A 17,762-nucleotide genomic window follows, 5' to 3' on the forward strand; every position below is an offset into this window, starting at 1 on the left:
CAACTCACCAGTTCCCAATCCTTTTAACTTCTGACTTCATCACTTATGATTCTTTCCCCCTACCCATAATACCAATCCCCATCTGCCCAGCCCCCCGCTCTGTCCTTACCTGCAAATTCTCTCTGGCAGTGCTACCTTCAACTGCCCCGGAAATAAGCCCCCTCAGCAGAGTGCCCATAGGAGATGCCATGGCTAAGAGCAGTACAGGATACCACCTTCTTCTGAGCATTTGATTTTCACTCCTACCTGCACTCCGGTCATCTGCATAATCTAAATGCTTCCCTGAACTTCTGCAGTATAAAAACCTTACAGTTTTAGAGACTAAGTCACACCATCTCCAGGAAGCCTGCTAGACTACAGCGACTAATACAAATGTCTGCCTTCCCTCAACTACTAAAATCTTAACCTATAACACACACTTCCATACTCACATAATCTAATCATCTCTACTAGATTAAGTTCCTGAGGCAATGTCTGGTTTTCCATCACTACTTTCCCATTACCCTAGAACAGTGACTGGATCATAGTAAATGTTTAATAAATATTTATTGAATGTAATCAATCTAACACAACTTCTGCATCTTTAAATAAGAAAATCAAGGTTGAGAAAGTAGAAGTACCTAACTTAACGCAAAGTGAGACTGGAACCCAGAACTCCCTAAGACTGAAATATTGAATGCAATCCGCCCTACCCAACCCACTTCTTGGCCAGCTGCAATTAACAAGAGAGCAAATAGATAGTTCTCTGATTGAACTGAATATTATTCCCTCAAAGCCGAACATTTACCTCCCCTTCCAGAAGTAGCAAACAAGGCCAACTATAGAGGCTCGATTAGCTAAATCTCCTACCATTGAGTCTGGGACATAACCAGGGACTGGTGGATTAACGAAGATTTCTAGCTTTCTATAACAACCCCCCAGTCTATGAAAAGAAGGGGAGTCCTGGAGTTACTTTGCCAGCCAAAGGACAGTTTGCCATTCTACTTCTTCAAATCCTACTAACAGAAAATCAGGAGCCACTTTATGCTCATTTTACCTAATTGTGTCTCATGGAACACTGGTATTTTATGAAATATCAATAGATGGGTTGTTGGTTTGTTTTTTTTGGGGGGGTTAGAATTCCATGATCAAAATATGTAGAGTCATCTATACTTCAATTAAAAAAAAAATGTAGGGACTTCCCTGGCAGTCCAGTGGCTAAGACTCCATGTTTCCAAGGCAGGGAGAGTGGGTTTGATCCCTGGTCAGGGAACTAAGATCCCACATGCCGTGCAGTGCAGCCAAAAGATTTTTAAAATAATAATAATAAATTTAAAAAAAAATTTTAATGTAGAAAACCCTGCATATTTTTCCTTACCATATTAAAGACTCACAGCTTTTCCAAACTTAATCTCAAAGGTCTTTTACAGACTAATACCTATTGCCTTTTCATATGATAGTGATGTTCTAAAGAACACTTATTTTAAAAGAGTGCACTGTAAGGGCTTCCCTGGTGGCGCAGTGGTTGAGAGTCCGCCTGCCGATGCAGGGGACACGGGTTCGTGCCCCGGTCCAGGAGGATCCCACATGCCGCAGAGCGGCTGGGCCCGTGAGCCGTGGCCGCTGAGCCTGCGTGTCCGGAGCCTGTGCTCCGCAACGGAAGAGGCCACAACAGTGAGAGGCCCGCATACTGAAAAAGAAAAAAAAAAAAAAAGAGTGCACTGTAAAATATATAAAGGTACTGTTACTCCACGGTTACACAAAATGGACAGGACCCTAAATTAGGAGAGAATGCCTGGACCACTTGAACTACTAAAATTACATTACTTTCTCCAACACAATAAACTTGTGGGAAGGTTAACCTAGATTCAGATCTAAGTCTGTTTGACTTTAAAGCCTGTGTCGTTCCATCATTATATTATATTCCTTGACAGTTGTTAATTCTAAAAAATCTTTGTTGAGCTGCAGATGAAATACAGCAAGGGATACGCGGAAGCATAAAATTTAGTAATCTCTGCCTTCATGGAACTCATAATTTGCTGATGCTAACAGCTGTGATAGAGGGAATAGGGAAATAGGGATAGAGGGATGGGGGGCAATGGGAGCTCAGGGGGCCCCCTAATCAATGTGGCAGGGGAAGTTGTTAGGGAAGGCTTCCCAGAGAAGTTGGTACCTCAGCTAGTCTAGTGATGAAGAACATCAGCTCTAGGGGAAAAGACCAGTTTCTACAGGAGGCCAGCTTCCAGACTATCCAGTGAAGAGATAGCAAAGAAAAGAGGGGTCTTTATCAGATATAGCATATGGAGGCCAACCAGAGATGGCTTCAGGGAGCACAAACAGGTTGGGTTGCTGCCAGACACAAAGTTACTTGCCAGTTGCCCTCCTGGAAACAACCTGGCAGTATTTACTTTGACAGATTCTTAGGCCTGAAAGGAATACTTTGAAATCACTTAAAGAAACCCCCACTTCACTGATGGTAAGAGGTCCTAAGACAGCCTGGCTTCATTTGTCCCCACGAGCTGAATACGGGAGAACCACATGTTAGACAATGATAATTATAATGGTTGACAATTAATGAGTTTATTATGTGTCAGGCAATCTGCTAAGTGCTCAAAATGGATTATCTCATCTTAATCTTCATAACAGCCCTATGAGGTAGATAAGATGATTATCTCCCTGTTAGAGATCAGGAAGTAGGCTCAGAGAGGTTAAGTAACTTGCCCAAAGTATTACTAGCAAGTGATGGCACCCAGGCAGACCAACCCCAGGGCTCATGTCCTTCATCCTTAGACTAGCTAAGGTACCAACTTCTCCAGGAAGCCTCCCTTGACAACTTCCTCTCCTACCAAAAATGGGAGCCTCTGGCTCCCATCGCCCCCCCATTCCTCTCTCTACCCCGTTGTCCCCATTCCCTCTATCACAGCAGTGAGCATCACCAAATTATGAATTCCATGAAGGCAGAGATTACTAAACCATCTGCTTCCTTATATCCCTCATACCTAGCATTGCATTTGCAGCTCAATAACGATTTTTTAGAGTAAACAACTGATGATAGAAATACACGGACTTCAAGGTCAAACAGACTTAGATCTGTCCAGGCACAGCCCTTCTTATCTATATGATCTTAGCTGTCACTTAATCACTCTGGGACTCAGAGTGGTAACATTTTTTACCATTTAACTTTCTGAGAAAACTAAGCCAAGCACCTTATATAGCTCCTCGCACATAAAAGTCAATTTCATTTACCATCCTCCTCCTTTCCCCTTGTCCTACATATATTGGTAGAAAGAACACTAGTCTGGGAATCCAGAATCTAATTAGCTATAATCTTAGTTACTTCTCCTTTCTGGGCTTCAATTTCCTCATCCACAAAACAAGAACTGTTGGCTCGGAACAAATGAAATAAAATGTGCTTCAGTGGTTAAAAAGCACTGCACAGATGGAAGGAATTTTTGTCATACCACCTATCTGGCTTTTAATCAGCCTTGAACCACACTGCATACAAGTGTCTTGAAGCTCACAGAAGTGTGATCTCTCAGAGACCAAAAACTAAAAAAAGGAGAGCATATTTGCACTGTCACTACAGGAAGGAGCCCGTCCCACTGAGGAGCTGAGGTAAGACACTGCCAAACAGCTTTGCTCCTGCAGTCCCTAACTAATTAAGGCTTCACTCCTCTGCCCTGTCTGCCTGTGACCTCTGCAAAGGCTCAAGAACACCAAGTGCTCCACACAAGCTCTTCTCTTGGCCAGAGTGACAAGGTATTGCTGGCTAAGGATTAGCCAAAGCTTTTGCTAAGAGGTTCTTGCCCTTGGCCTTCCTCAGAACACAGCCAAAACAAGGAGCCCTCGGGCTGTCCTGAGGTTATCAGTTTAGGATTCCTAAGAGTCAGCCCTAAACACAGCTACCAGGACCCTGGGTCTGGAACATGTCAGATGTGACACAACTGAAGCCCAACCAGCCAGGCCCTCTGGACAGACTAGGGAGTCCCCTTAAGGGGTAAGGATAAGGGTCTGGTCTTCCCATTCTCAGCTAGTAGTATTTTGTCTTAGATGCTCCCAAGGCCATTTTTCAAGCTCTTCAGGCTGCATAGGCCCCAGGGACTTAGCCACTTCCTTTGCTCATTAATGCAGAACTCTCACTCTGCCCCCTTAGGGCTCCCTCCCCCAAACCTAGATCTAGGGTTAAACTGTCAGTCCATTCATCTCACCCTTCAAAAGTTAAAACATATGGGCCCTTTTTGTTATAAGGGTTTAACTGTTGGGCTGGGAAAGACTATAGGCCAAAACAACACACATGAGGAAGTAAAGAAGTTTAAAAAGTCTTACAGGTTAGTTACAGTCACTGTCCCCACTTCACAGTTCCTGGTTCCTGTCATAAGTGGTGCTCTTAGAGAACAGCTACAGTCCAATAGTTTTCAAAGTTTATTTTTAAACAATGTAACCCTCTTTTTCAAACGCAGTTCAAATTAAACCTAATTAGTAGTCTCAATATGTAATTAGGTCTCTAATGAAATAATGGATCTAGGTAGTAAACATCAGTGGCTCCTAAAATCATTAGACAAAAAGCTGATGGGATATATTTTAATGAATAGATCAAGTTAATAACAACTGAACCCATTCCTCGATGTTACCATTACAAAAAGACAGAAAGTCAGATGTGGTCAAACATATTTTCAAAAAAATGAAAGAGAGGAAGGAAGGGAGGAAGGCAGGAAGGAAAGGAAATGATTCTTTATCTGATTCTGTATCTGATCAAGCCTTAAGATCCAATTACCAATTTATAGAAAATACAGAGGACGTAGGAACATGTTAAATGCCATCACAGGGAGATAATCAGCAAAACCCAGAAATTGGGAAACTTCAGGACAAATGACCCAGCTTCTTCAATATAAAATTTCAAGGAAAAGAAAAGAAAGAAGGGGGAAGCTATGGATTAGATGAGACTCAAGATTTAGATCAACGAATGTGTAGACCTTCTTCGGATACTGATATGAATAAATCAACTTAAAAAAATTTTTTGAGTCGTTATGAGAAATTAAACACTAACTGTTGATGATATTAAGGGATTATTGTTATATTTTTAAGCATGATAATGATATTTTGGTTATGTTTTCAAATACAGTTCTTTTAGAAATATATACCAGGGGCTTCCCTGGTGGCACAGTGGTTGAGAACCCACCTGCCAACGAAGGGGACACGGGTTCGATCCCTGGTCCGGGAAGATCCCACATGCCGCGGAGCAACTAAGCCCATGCGCCACAACTACTGAGCCCGCGTGCCGCAGCTACTGAAGCTCGTGTGCCTAGAGCCCGTGCTCCACTATGAGAGAAGCCACCGCGATGAGAAGCCCGCGCACTGCAACGAAGAGTAGCCCCAGCTCACCACAACTAGAGAAAGCCCATGCGCAGCAACGAAGACCCAACACAGCCAAAAATAAATAAATAAAATAAATAAATTTATTTTTTAAAAAAGAAATATATACTAAAATGTTTGTGAATGAAGTGATATGTCTGGAATTTGCTTCAAAATAATCCAAGGGGGTGGAAGGATAAAGATGAAACAAGATGGATAAAATTAGCCATGAGTAGGTAATTGTATATGGGGAGTAATGGGCACATAGGGGTTCATTATACTGCCCTCTCTAGTTTTAAATATGTTTAAAATTTTCCATAATAGAAGAGGTTTTTTTGTGGCATGGACATATATACACTACCAAATGTAAAATAGATAGCTAGTGGGAAGTAGCCGCATAGCACAGGGAGATCAGCTCGGTGCTTTGTGTCTACCTAGAGGGGTGGGATAGGGAGGGTGGGAGGGAGAAAGACGCAAGAGGGAGGAGATATGGGGATATATGTATATGTATAGCTGATTCACTTTGTTATACAGCAGAAACTAACACACCATTGTAAAGCAATTATACTCCAATAAAGATGATAAAAATAATAATAATAAACTGAGTGTAGAGGAGTTACGGTTGTGACATATGAGAAAAGTCTAGAGCTCTTCCCATGACTCACCTCTCCCACCGCGATTCCTGAGGCACTCTGAGAAGCCCTAGGACACCTAGAAACAGTTTGACAACCACTCCTGCATTATAAGGAACACAGATACGTGAGTAAGAGAACCTGATTTCAAATCTTGGCTCTGCCGCCTTAATAGCAGTGTGACACTTTAAAGAAGGTACCCTCTGAGCTTCATCTTACTCTTGTGCAAATAGGCCTATCTCCCAGAATAGCAATGAGGGTCAAAGAAAATAAGGGATTGAAATCGTTTTATTCTCTTTTTTTTTTTTTAATATTCACTTATCTATTATTTGGCTGCGCCGGGTCTTAGCTGCGGCACACGGGATCTTTCGTTCCGGTGCATGGGCTTCTCTCTAGTTGTGGCGTGGACCCCAGAGTGCATGGGCTCGGGCTCATTAGTTGCAGCACGCGGGCTCTCCGGTTGCAGCTTGCAGGCTCAGTAGTTGCGGCACACAGGCTTAGTTGCCCTGTGGCATGTGGGATCTTAGCTCCCCAACCAGGGATCAAACCAGCATCCCCTGCATTGCAAGACCGATTCTTAACCACTGGACCACCAGGGAAGTCCCCCCTTTTTTTAAAAAAAGAGGCACTGCTGTAGTTCTTTTTTTTTTAATATTTATTTATCTATCTATTTATTTATTTGGATGCATCAGGTCCTAGTTGCAGCGTGTAGGCTCTTCACTGCGGCGCGTGGGCTTCTCTCTAGTTGCGGCGCACGGGCTTAGCTGCCCCACGGCATGTGGGATCTTAGTTCCCTGACCAGGGATCGAACACACGTCCCCTGCATTGGAAGGTGGAAAATCCTTTATATTCTTAACATCTATATGTTCATTATTATTAGGACCATTAGGGAGAGAATTTGCCTTTTTTTCTCGACAGTAAAGTTGCTGAACCCCCACCCCACCCTAATCTTCATGCCAATCCCTTCCAATCCTCAGCAGATACATGTAAATTCTGTTAAGACATGAGAGGAAGCAGGAAATAAGGGTCACACAGTGGGCAACCCGTGTGCCTGGCCAGCTTTAGTGTGTATGTGTTTGGGGGGTGGGGGGAGGACAGGTAGTGGGAAAGTGCCCTAGAGATTACTGAAAATACACCCTCAGACTAGGATCTAGGTCTCTAAACTACAAGTCCCAAATGAAAAAAATAAGTAAAAAGTACTTGTGATGAAGGCCAACCATTAGGGGAAAAATTTTAGTGTTAATGACAGAGTTTAGCTGCCTATTCCTGACTCAGAAATAATAGGACCTATCCTTTTTATCAACTCTTTATTTTCCTTTCACAGCTCCTCACTGTTTGAATGATTTTGTCTATAGACAAAGTACATTTATTGAGAAATAATTCAACATTCTCAGCTGTGTTTATTATCACTACTTTTTCTTTTCAAAATGCTGGTCCAGATTTTAACCAACCATATACAATTATCAGAACTCCATAACCATATTGTGAAATCACACACCTCTCCATCCTGGCTTTGACGCTAAATGAGCAAGAAAGTGAAAGTAAACACGTAGACATTCAAGCACTGGGCCCTGCTACCAGTTGCTTATTTTGGCTCTGTACTTGTGTCCAAGGTCATTCACTCACTGGACAGGTTTATGTCCTATGATGCCATCAACTGCCAGTCAAATCACCAATCAGCATGAGCAAACTAGTATTACCACACAGCACTGGCATAATTGAAACCAAAAGCAAAGACACTTGAATTGTATGTAAATATACAATTTTCATTAGGCTTACTGAAATACTGAAAGCAAGTTAAATTAATTTATTCATTCAAAAACAAATATTTACTAAGCATCCCTGTCTAAGACCTTAGTCTAGCTAGGCGCTAAGCACAAAATGAATAAGACATAGTCCACGGCCTCAAGGGACTATGAGGGATTCACACAAATAAATTCCTTTAATCTCTAAATTTCCACAGACCATAGGGCACCAAACCTGTGCTGGAAGGAATGACATTTTATTCCCTTATAAATATGAACAACCTGTGAAAAGGCAACCTGCTTCAAGAAGTACCTCTCAAAAATATAGCCCTGGGCTTCCCTGGTGGTGCAGTGGTTGAGAGTCCGCCTGCCGATGCAGGGGACACGGGTTCGTGCCCCGGTCCGGGAAGATCCCACATGCCGCGGAGCGGCTGGGCCCGTGAGCCATGGCTGCTGAGCCTGTGCGTCCGGAGCCTGTGCTCCGCAACGGGAGAGGCCACAGCAGTGAGAGGCCCACGTACTGGGGGGAAAAAAAAAAAAAAAAAAAAAAAAAAAAAAAAAAAAAAAAAAAAATATAGCCCTGCTCTGGACATACAAGCTGGTCCACTATCGGAAAATCAAGAAAAGGGTTTCTGAGAGCAAGGTCTTTGTCTACAATTCAACAGATTTGTGCTAGATAAGAGAACAGCAATTTGGCCCTCAGGCCAAATCCAGCCCAACACCTGTTTTTGCAAATAAAATTGTACTGGAACACAGCCATGCGTGATCATTTGCATATTGTCTATGACTGCTTTCCTGCAACAACTTGCCACTTCAACAAAAACTGTATGGCCCTAAAATATTTGCTATCTGCTACTTTACAGAAAATGTTTGCCAACCTCTATGCTAAACTCTGAAGATGCAGAAGTGTACCTGTATATTGATCTGGGTGGTAGTTACATGGGTCTACACATATGTAAAAATTCATTTTATCGTATGTATGCCATAACTCAATTTTTTTAATGAAATAAAGAATATTTGGTCCCTGCCCTCTAGCAACTCAAAATCTGGTAGAGGCCATAAAAGTAAACAACTGCAGTACAATGGTGGTAAGAATCATAATGAAGAGCTATAATAATTACAGTAATGGTACAAAAGAGAAGACAAAAACCTAGCCAGGAATGCAAGGCCAAGTCTTCGGAGGGAAGATAACTTAAGTATATGTTGAAGAATGAGTAGGTATATACCAGGAGGGCAGTGGTAGAGAAAGAAAAATGGAGGTGAAAGGGAGAGGTTATTCCAGGCAGAGGGGACAGCATATGCAGAGGCTCAGAACTGAAGAAAAAGGAAAAAAAAAAAAAAAGGCGTGCCTTTCATAAATGACAAGTAACGCACAGAAACACTTAGATAAGGTGCTAGCAGACCAATGTCAAAAGATGAGACTGGAGCAATATGAAGGGGTCAGATCATGGAAAGCCTCATATGAGGGGTGGCCACATAATTTATAGTCAAAACAGGGTCACTTCTGAGAGTAAAAGAGAGCCAGAAAAATAGTTGTAAACAAAGACTATCCCAGGAAAATATCATCACCCTATAATGTGCCATATTAAAGAACTTGGACTTTGACCTACAAGATAGGACAAGTTAATAAAGGGTTTTTTACAAAAGAACACCAAGATTTATGCTTTAAAAAGGATAAATGCATAAAAGCATCTATTTATTTAATGTATACACAGAGTACTTATGTGCCAAGCACTGCCCTAAGCACTTTGCAAATATTACTTATTAATCCTCATAACTACCTTGTGAGATAGATACTATTAGTTTCCTCATTATTCAGGTAAAAGGCATAGGCTTATTAAATAACTTGCCCAAAGTAGCACAGCTCATAAGTGGCAGAGCCAGCATTTGAAGGCAGGCAGTTAGGCCCCAGAGTTTGTGCCATTCCCCTACCTATGACTCAGAGAATCCTGAGCCCCAGGTCGGTGTTAAGACCCTCTATACAGAAACCCACCACACTCTACATTTCTCCATAGCACGCAGCATATTTCTAATCATTTGTTTAAAAATCTATCTTCCTGGGGCTTCCCTGGTGGCGCAGTGGTTGAGAGTCCGCCTGCCGATGCAGGGAACGCGGGTTCGTGCCCCGGTCCAGGAAGATCCCACATGCCGCGGAGCGGCTGGGCCCGTGAGCCATGGCCACTGAGCCTGCACGTCCGGAGCCTGTGCTCCGCAACGGGAGAGGCCACAGCAGTGAGAGGCCCGCGTACCGCAAAAAAAAAAAAAAAAATCTATCTTCCTCACTAGATTATAAACTCCTTAAGGACAGGGTTGAGATTATCTTGTTTAGCACTGTATTCCCACAGCCTGATACATTTATTAGCCCTCAATTTAGAAATCATATTAATAATAGCTAACATTTATTGACCACTTACTCTGTGCCAGGCACTGTCTGAAGAGCTTTAAACATACTAATCAATTTAAAATAAGTTGAATAACTTGTCCAAGGTCACAAAGCTAGTAAGAAGTGGAGCCAGGATTCTGGATCTAGCTCAGTGCTCTTAACTTTATGCTATACTACCTTTTTATTGAAAAAAAACTATGAATTAATAAAATTAGCACCCCTGGTATACAAATAGTGCCTGCCACTCAGCAGGCATTCCAAAAATAAATGACTCAGGTGCTAAGGAAGAGACAGCCTGTAACAACATCTCCTTCCTCCCAAAGAGGCAGCCTAGCCCATATTAGGTTGAGTCCCACTTCCACCAATTACTAGATATGTGACCTTAGATTCCTCATTTATAAAATGAGAATAACAATATCTATCTTTTTGGCTGTTGTGTGGATTAAATAAGGTAAATGCAGAATTGTACCTAACACATACATACTCAATATACCTTTGTCTTTTATCATAACAATTAACAGTATTATTTTTATTTTATTTTATTTTCATTATTATTAACTGTTTGATTAGTGGTGGGTGGACTTAGCTATCACTCAGAGTTCCTGTGACTTCTCCCTAAGTCCCTTGAGACCCCCCTCCATGACCCTCCCCAAGTCTTACCAAAGTTGAGTATTTTACAAGCTTAGAGCTCACGTGGGTATTGTACACAGAGTGTTTCAAGGAGCTTTAGACTTCTGGCCCAAAGCCTGGAGAGGTGAAAGTCCTAAGGGTGGGGTCCCAATCCCCATTGCCTAAGCCACGACTTCCATAAGCAAAATCAGGAAACCACTACCTCTAGCTGACCTAGATGATAATGAAGGAAACCACACTAGAAAACACATTTAAATACAATATCCCCTTGAGCTTAAAACCTAAGTCAAATCTTAACTGCCAGGCTAGAAAGGTTGACTCAGTCCAAAAGAGAAGCCAAGAGTTTCTGCCAGTGCTGCTGGCTCTAACAGGAGAAAAGTTTTAGACTTTTGAGGTGCCATAAAACATTCTCAGCAATCTCTGTGACAAACAACTCAAAGCCTGCTGGATACCCAGTCCTATATCAGGATCAGAAGGGTAAGATCACAGAAATCATAGAATTGGGAGAAGTAGGTGGATATCCAGAGATTACCACCTGGATTGGCCCCTGCTTTCAGACTGTAATATACCTATCTATCATTAGCCTCATTTTACAGAGAAGCAACTGAGGTCCAGAGACGGTAAGTGAGATACCCCAGGTCAGATATCTAAGAAGCGGCAAGAAAGAAAAAAAAAAAAAAAAAAAAAAAAAAGCACCTAGGGCTTCCCTGGTGGCGCAGTGGTTGAGAGTCCGCCTGCCGATGCAGGGGACATGGGTTCGTGCCCCGGTCCGGGAAGATCCCACATGCCGCAGAGCGGCTAGGCCTGTGAGCCATGGCCGCTGAGCCTGCGCGTCCAGAGCCTGTGTTCCGCAACGGGAGAGGCCACAACAGTGAGAGGCCCGCATACCGCAAAAAAAAAAAAACCACCTAGTCTCAAGGACTGACAATCTTGATGACAAGGTAAGACTCACAAAACTGTTAAAACACATTATCAGGTGGTAAGGGAGATTCCTATGAGGAGCTACAGGTATGAAAAGGAAGAACAAGGAACCAGGTACAGAAGGCCTCAGAGTAGAAGTCCCTGCTCACCACATCCCTCACAAAGTAAAAGGGTTCTTCCTTGCTTTTATGGCTCCTTTAATACCTACTACCCTGTAATATCTGTTTACCTATCTCCCCCATTAGATGGTAGTTCCTCAAGGTTATACACATTTTATTATCTTTACCTATATTATCAACACCCAGCCTAAGCATATAGCTGCACCTCCTGATGACTTATAAAAGACTCAGACTAGCCCCACTCACACCCACAATACTAAAAACAAGGCACATGTATCCTGTTAGGCATCTGCCAGGGCAAGAGGCCAGACCCTCAAGAAAGAGGCTAAGAGAAAGTTAGTTTGGCCTAGTAATTTAACCTCTTTTTTTTTTTTTTTTTTTTTGCGGTATGCGGGCCCCTCACTGTCGTGGCCTCTCCCGTTGCGGAGCACAGGCTCCGGATGCGCAGGCTCAGCGGCCACGGCTCACGGGCCCAGCCGCTCCGCGGCACATGGGATCCTCCCGGACCGGGGCACGAACCCGTATCCCCCGCATCGGCAGGTGGACTCTCAACCACTGCGCCACCAGGGTTCATCTGTAAGATACTAATAACAATAGTCATCTCAGAAGACTCTGAAAAAGTCAGTGTCCATGAAAGCACTTGACACAGTAGCTGAACACAGCAGTCACTCAGTGACTGCTAGCTCCCTTAACACAGTACTCCTAAGGGTACTGCGTTAGGCCTCAGGACTAAGACCATGATCTTATCTGAGGCTTCTCTGATAGAACCTCAGCCTCTAGCATAGCGCCCATCAGAGCTGCCTGGACCCAGTAAGCACTCACTAAATAGGGAACTCCCGAGAAGACTACTGGACACGGACCACTGATGGGTCGCTTGCCAGTACAGCAAGACCAAGCCATCTGCTCTGCTAGCCCTGGAGACATGCAAACACAGAAGAGATCAAGTCCCTGGCAGCAGCAGGTCTACACATGTACAAAGCCCCTCCCATAGTAGAGCCTGGCCATTGAGGTGACCAGAAAAATACAAGAAGGATCCAGATGAGTTCCTCAAAACTGCCTGAGAGACCATATGGCAATGTTCCAAACTCCCTACATCTCCATTTAGGACCTGAGTTGGAATATTAAACTGCACACCCACCGTCACATTTCCTACACTCCCCACTGAGAAGGAAGGAAAGGCTCCTTCCTTTTAGCGCTGCTTGTTTAGAAAAGCTAATCTCCTGGGAAATGGCTGGGCCCATATCCTGGCAAATAGGATCTGGCAAAAGCTTGAACCCCACAAAAGCATCTCAGTCATTCCACCTTGCTGGGCTCCAGGGCTGAAAATAGCCCCAGATGAAAAACGAGCTGTGTGGACTACTTATCCAGTTTCATTGCAAAGGCAGGCCTTAAGCTGGCTGAAGAGAACAAGGTCCTTACTCCTGAGCTCAGGCAGGGCTGGAAGCCTCACCTGTTTCCGGCCCTATAGCAACTGGCATAGCTCTGGCACCTCTCAGGCTTCATGTTTCCAAAACAGCAATGGAACAAGTACAGAACAGACAAGGGTCTTCTGCAGTCAGCCCAGCACTGCTTGAAGGGGTGGCAGGGAGAGAGAGAGCTATTCCCGGACACAGATCCGTTATTCTTGCATAAAATCTAAGGGCAAAAAGAAAGACACCAAAAGCAGCCCACATTCAAAAAAAAGAACCATTCTATAATTCTGCTTCACCTTTTTGGCAATGACCGTAAGAGGCTTCTCTATCAAGGCCCTAACTCAATGCTTATTTAAGGGCAGATTTACCTAATCCCAAATCAGAGTCAATCAGTCTTCAGTCTTACACACCAAGTCCATCCCTGTCTATTACACACCCTGATCCATGCCATTAGAGTCAACTGTTTCCAGGTCTGTCTCCCCCAACGCCTTAAGCACTTCTAGAGACAGGGTCCAGGTCTCATAATGTCTGTGTCTCCAGTTTTGCCCAGCACAGGGGCATGCTTAGATTAGAAGCACAAAGGCCTGTTTGTTGTAGAGCGAAAGTGAGCAGGTACAGAAACAGGACAAGAAGTATAAGGACAAGGACGTATCTTGCCTTACTCCCCCTGGAGTCCCCACCCAGCACATGCTGCCCTCTGGCCCTAGGCTCAGGCTCCCTCTCTTATCACCAAGCTCACAGCCATCTCTCCCTCCTTTGGCTCTGCACAATCCTATCCGAAGCATTCCCTAGATGGTTCTTGACATATTAGATGTCTGTTTCATCTACTGGGTGTGTTTGGGAACTCCTTGAGCACAAGGCCCATGGACCAGCCACAGGGTAATCCACCAATAATTGTTTACAGAGGGAAGAAAAAGAAAATCAACTTCCCTTGAGCTTGCAATTGCTCATCTCTGAAAAGGTGAAAAGAATATCTGCACAAGCATCCCTCACCTGGTTTTAACTGGTTGCTCCCACAGGCTTAGATTACCTCTCTTTCTCCATGTCCTCAGCTGGTTCCCAGGGAATTCTCCATAAAGAATTCAGGCCAAATGGTTCAGCACCTATATTTGGCCTACAATTGTGTGATACTCAAGATGTCATCAGAACAGAGATGACAGCTCATTCTTCACATCCCACATCCCTCACACTACAGGGGGTGACTCATCTATGCCGGTCCCAGCCAAAGGCAGGAAAAGTTCCCTTGAACCAAAGCAGGACAATGCTGCATCCTCCACCTACCCACTGATGAGCCCGTGCCTAAGATCATGTTCAGGCTCACGTCTCTAACTGGGAATGGGCCCCTAAGTCCTCACCTTTGTGGGCTGAAGTCCTGGGGGAAGACTTCCAATCAGAAAAGAAAATAAATTATAACTTTCTACAGCTGTGTTAAAACCAATAGTTTTTTGGGGATTTTAAAATAAATTTATTTATTTATTTATCTTTGGCTGTGTTGGGTCTTCGCTGCTGTGTGCGGGCTTTCTCTAGTTGCGGTGAGCGGGGGCTACTCTTCGTTGCAGTGCACGGGCTTCTCATTGTCATGGCTTCTCTTGTTGCGGAGCATGGGCCCTAGGCACACAGGCTTCAGTAGTTGTGGCATGTGGGCTCAGTAGTTGTAGCTTGCGTGCTCTAGAGTTCAGGCTCAGTAGTTGTGGCGCAGACGCTTAGTTGCTCCGCGGCATGTGGGGTCCTCGCGGACCAGGGATCAAACCCGTGTCTCCTGCACTGGCAGGCGGATTCTTAACCACTGCGCCACCAGGGAAGCCCAAAACCAATAGTTTTTAGCAGACTCAAATTATCTTTGTTTTTATTTAGATACAATTCACCCATTTAAAGTACATAATTCAATGGTTTTCAGTATACTCACGAAGTTGTGCAGCCATCACCACAATCTAATTTCAGCACATTTTTATCACCCCAAGAAGAAACCCCATAACCATGAGCAGTCACTCCCCATTATGCCCACCCTCTAGCCCATGACAACCACTAATCTGTTTTCTTTCTCTATAGATTTGCCTATTCTGGGCATTTCATGTAAATGGAATCATGTAATATGTGGCCTTTCCACCTAGAGTAATGTTTTCAAAGTTCATCCACGTTGTAGCATGTATCTGTACTTCATTCCATTTTATGGCTGAAAAATATTCAATATATGGGTATATCACATTTTGTTTATTTATTCCTCAGTTGAAGAACATCTGGGTTGTCTCCACTTTTTAGCTGTTACGAATAATGCTCCTGTGAACACTCGTGCACAAGTTTTTCTATGAAAGTGTTTTCAATTCTCATGAGTATATACCTATAAGGGGAATTGCTAGGTCACATGGTAACTCTATGTTTAACTTAGAGGTGAAATTACCTTTTAAAACACTTTAACTCACTCCTCTGCCTTCCTCTCTGTCAAGACTTTCCATGGTCAGCCCCACTCTCCAACACACCTAAAGAAGCCCAGTGGCTACTATCTTAGCTAGTGGCTACTGTATTGGACAACACAGATATAGAACATTTCCATCATTACAGAAAGTTCTATTGGATGGGCCAGACACTGCACCAAGACCTGTACAGGGATTATCTCTTTTAATCATCATAATAACCTCATGTAAGTATATTCCCATTTTATAGATGGGAAAATCAAGGCTTTTAGCAGTTAAATAACTTGCCTAAAGTCACACAGCTAGTAAATAGAGCCATGATTTAAACCCACAAAATCTGACTCCAAAGTCTGTCTTTATAACCACTATATTACACACAAATGATTATAATAAGGCAAGATGTGTTAATGGCACAAATTAAGTCCAGATAAAGAGCTAAGGGACTTCAAAAGAGTAGAAGTCATATCGGGATATTAAAAAAAAAAAGACTTCATTAAAGAAGCATGAAAAAGAACCACTAATCTAATCTATTCATCCTACACTCTAGGCCCCTTCAAGCACCATCTCCTTCAGAAAGTCTTCTTGGATTACTCCAGTCCACACTATTCTTTTCTTCTATGTTTTACATTTATTTAACTGCTCTCTAACTAGTTAAGAAATTATCTGATTTGTAAGTTCCCCAAAGACAAGAATAGAGACCATGTTTTAGTCTCTCCTACGGCCCACAGTGCAACAAAAGCAGAACTCAGAGCAAGAGGTTCAATCTAAATGTTTCTGGAGGACTGCTGACTATTATTACTCCCTTTTGTTGGATTCAGACATAGCAGGAAACAAGGCCAAAATGAGAGAGACCAAGAGACGGAGACAGAGACAGAAACAGAGAATGCGAGCACCGCACAGGAGAGTATAGAACTCCCATTCTTCCTCCTGGAGGCTGAGCAAAATAGGCTCCAAATTCCCCAGGCTATTCCCTTTGACCAATTTACATAGAGCTTCACTTGGAGCGTGGGTTTCGCTCTCAGCCCCTGAATCAGGGCTGCATCAGTCAGTGTTCTGAATAAGGTGTCACGCAGTTTCTAGTGTAAACCAGTTCCTTGGTCTTCAAGGTGCTGAAAACATCTGGCTGGCTCCCACACTACTCACTCATCCTCTTGACTTCAGAAAGGAAGAGCCAAGCGTCATGCTATCACCATTTAAGAAAGCACTTTCAATGTCCATTAACTCACTGAATCTTTACAATACTCCCTAGAATCCCAAGGCAAGGATTCCTGCCCACATTTTATACACAAAGAAACTTCAACCTTGAATTTAAGTGGTTTTGCTAAGTCACAAAGGTATAGAGACAGATGAAGATCCCAGGTCTTCTGATTCTTGGTCAGGACCCTGGTGAGTTGACTTAAAGAGCCATCCAATGAGAGGCTTTCTCTGACCACCCTAAAACAGTACCCTCATCACTCTAACCCTCTGTCCTGATTTATTTTGTTTTCTAGAACTTACTACTACCTGAAATGATTTTATATGTCTACTTGTTTATTGCCTATCTTCCTACTTAAATATAAGACAACAGGGGCTATTATTCTTATTATCTATTGTATATCAAGTGCCTAGCAGAGTTCCTGGCACACAGTAAGGCCTTAATATTTATTATGTGAATGAATAAATCTCAAGCAGCCCCAAATGATCACCTCTACACCATTTCTGCCAAGTAAGCCTACAGTCTACACTCAAAATTCCAGTCTATGCTCATTTTATTCAGCATTTATTAACGTCCACTATATGCCAGGACATATGCTAGATGATAAGGACAGAAAGGAATAAGAATACAACCCCCGACTCTAGAAATACAACCTAGTGGTTTGAGGCAGACAATGAAAAAGTGTAGCATTATAGCGATATTCATAGAATGGGGCATCTAACTACTGGAAGAAGGAGAAAGGGGCTGAGAGAGCTTCGCAGGAGAGGTGACATTTGACCTGAGCCTGGAAGAACAATTATCATTTCAGCCACCAGAGAAGAAGAGGGATATTCCAGGAAAAACACAAGTATAGGATGAAAGACATGAAATATCAGGGAATATTGAAAGATCAGTGAGTGTTTTTTTTTTTTACTGAAGTATAGTTGATTTACAATGTTTCAGGGGTACAGCAAATTGATTCAGTTCCATATATATATATATAT

The 17,762-nt window shown here is 43.0% G+C and overlaps 1 protein-coding gene across 3 annotated transcripts in view; it reads right to left on the reverse strand.

Annotated features, from left to right (window-relative positions):
- Positions 1-17,762, reverse strand: part of STIM1 (stromal interaction molecule 1) — a 188,764-nt gene that overhangs the window by 146,231 nt on the left and 24,771 nt on the right. The window contains exon 1 of one of the 3 annotated variants that reach the window (XM_081239483.1): positions 14,167-14,224. The exons of the other annotated variants lie outside the window; for them this stretch is intronic. The gene's annotated coding sequence lies outside the window, so the exon portion shown is untranslated. Of the gene's footprint in view, positions 1-14,166; positions 14,225-17,762 lie in introns of those variants that run through there. 3 annotated transcript variants of the gene reach the window in all.

The sequence above is a fragment of the Mesoplodon bidens genome (genome assembly GCF_964165515.1).
Source record: "Mesoplodon bidens genome assembly, chromosome: 7".
Lineage (NCBI taxonomy): Eukaryota > Metazoa > Chordata > Mammalia > Artiodactyla > Ziphiidae > Mesoplodon > Mesoplodon bidens.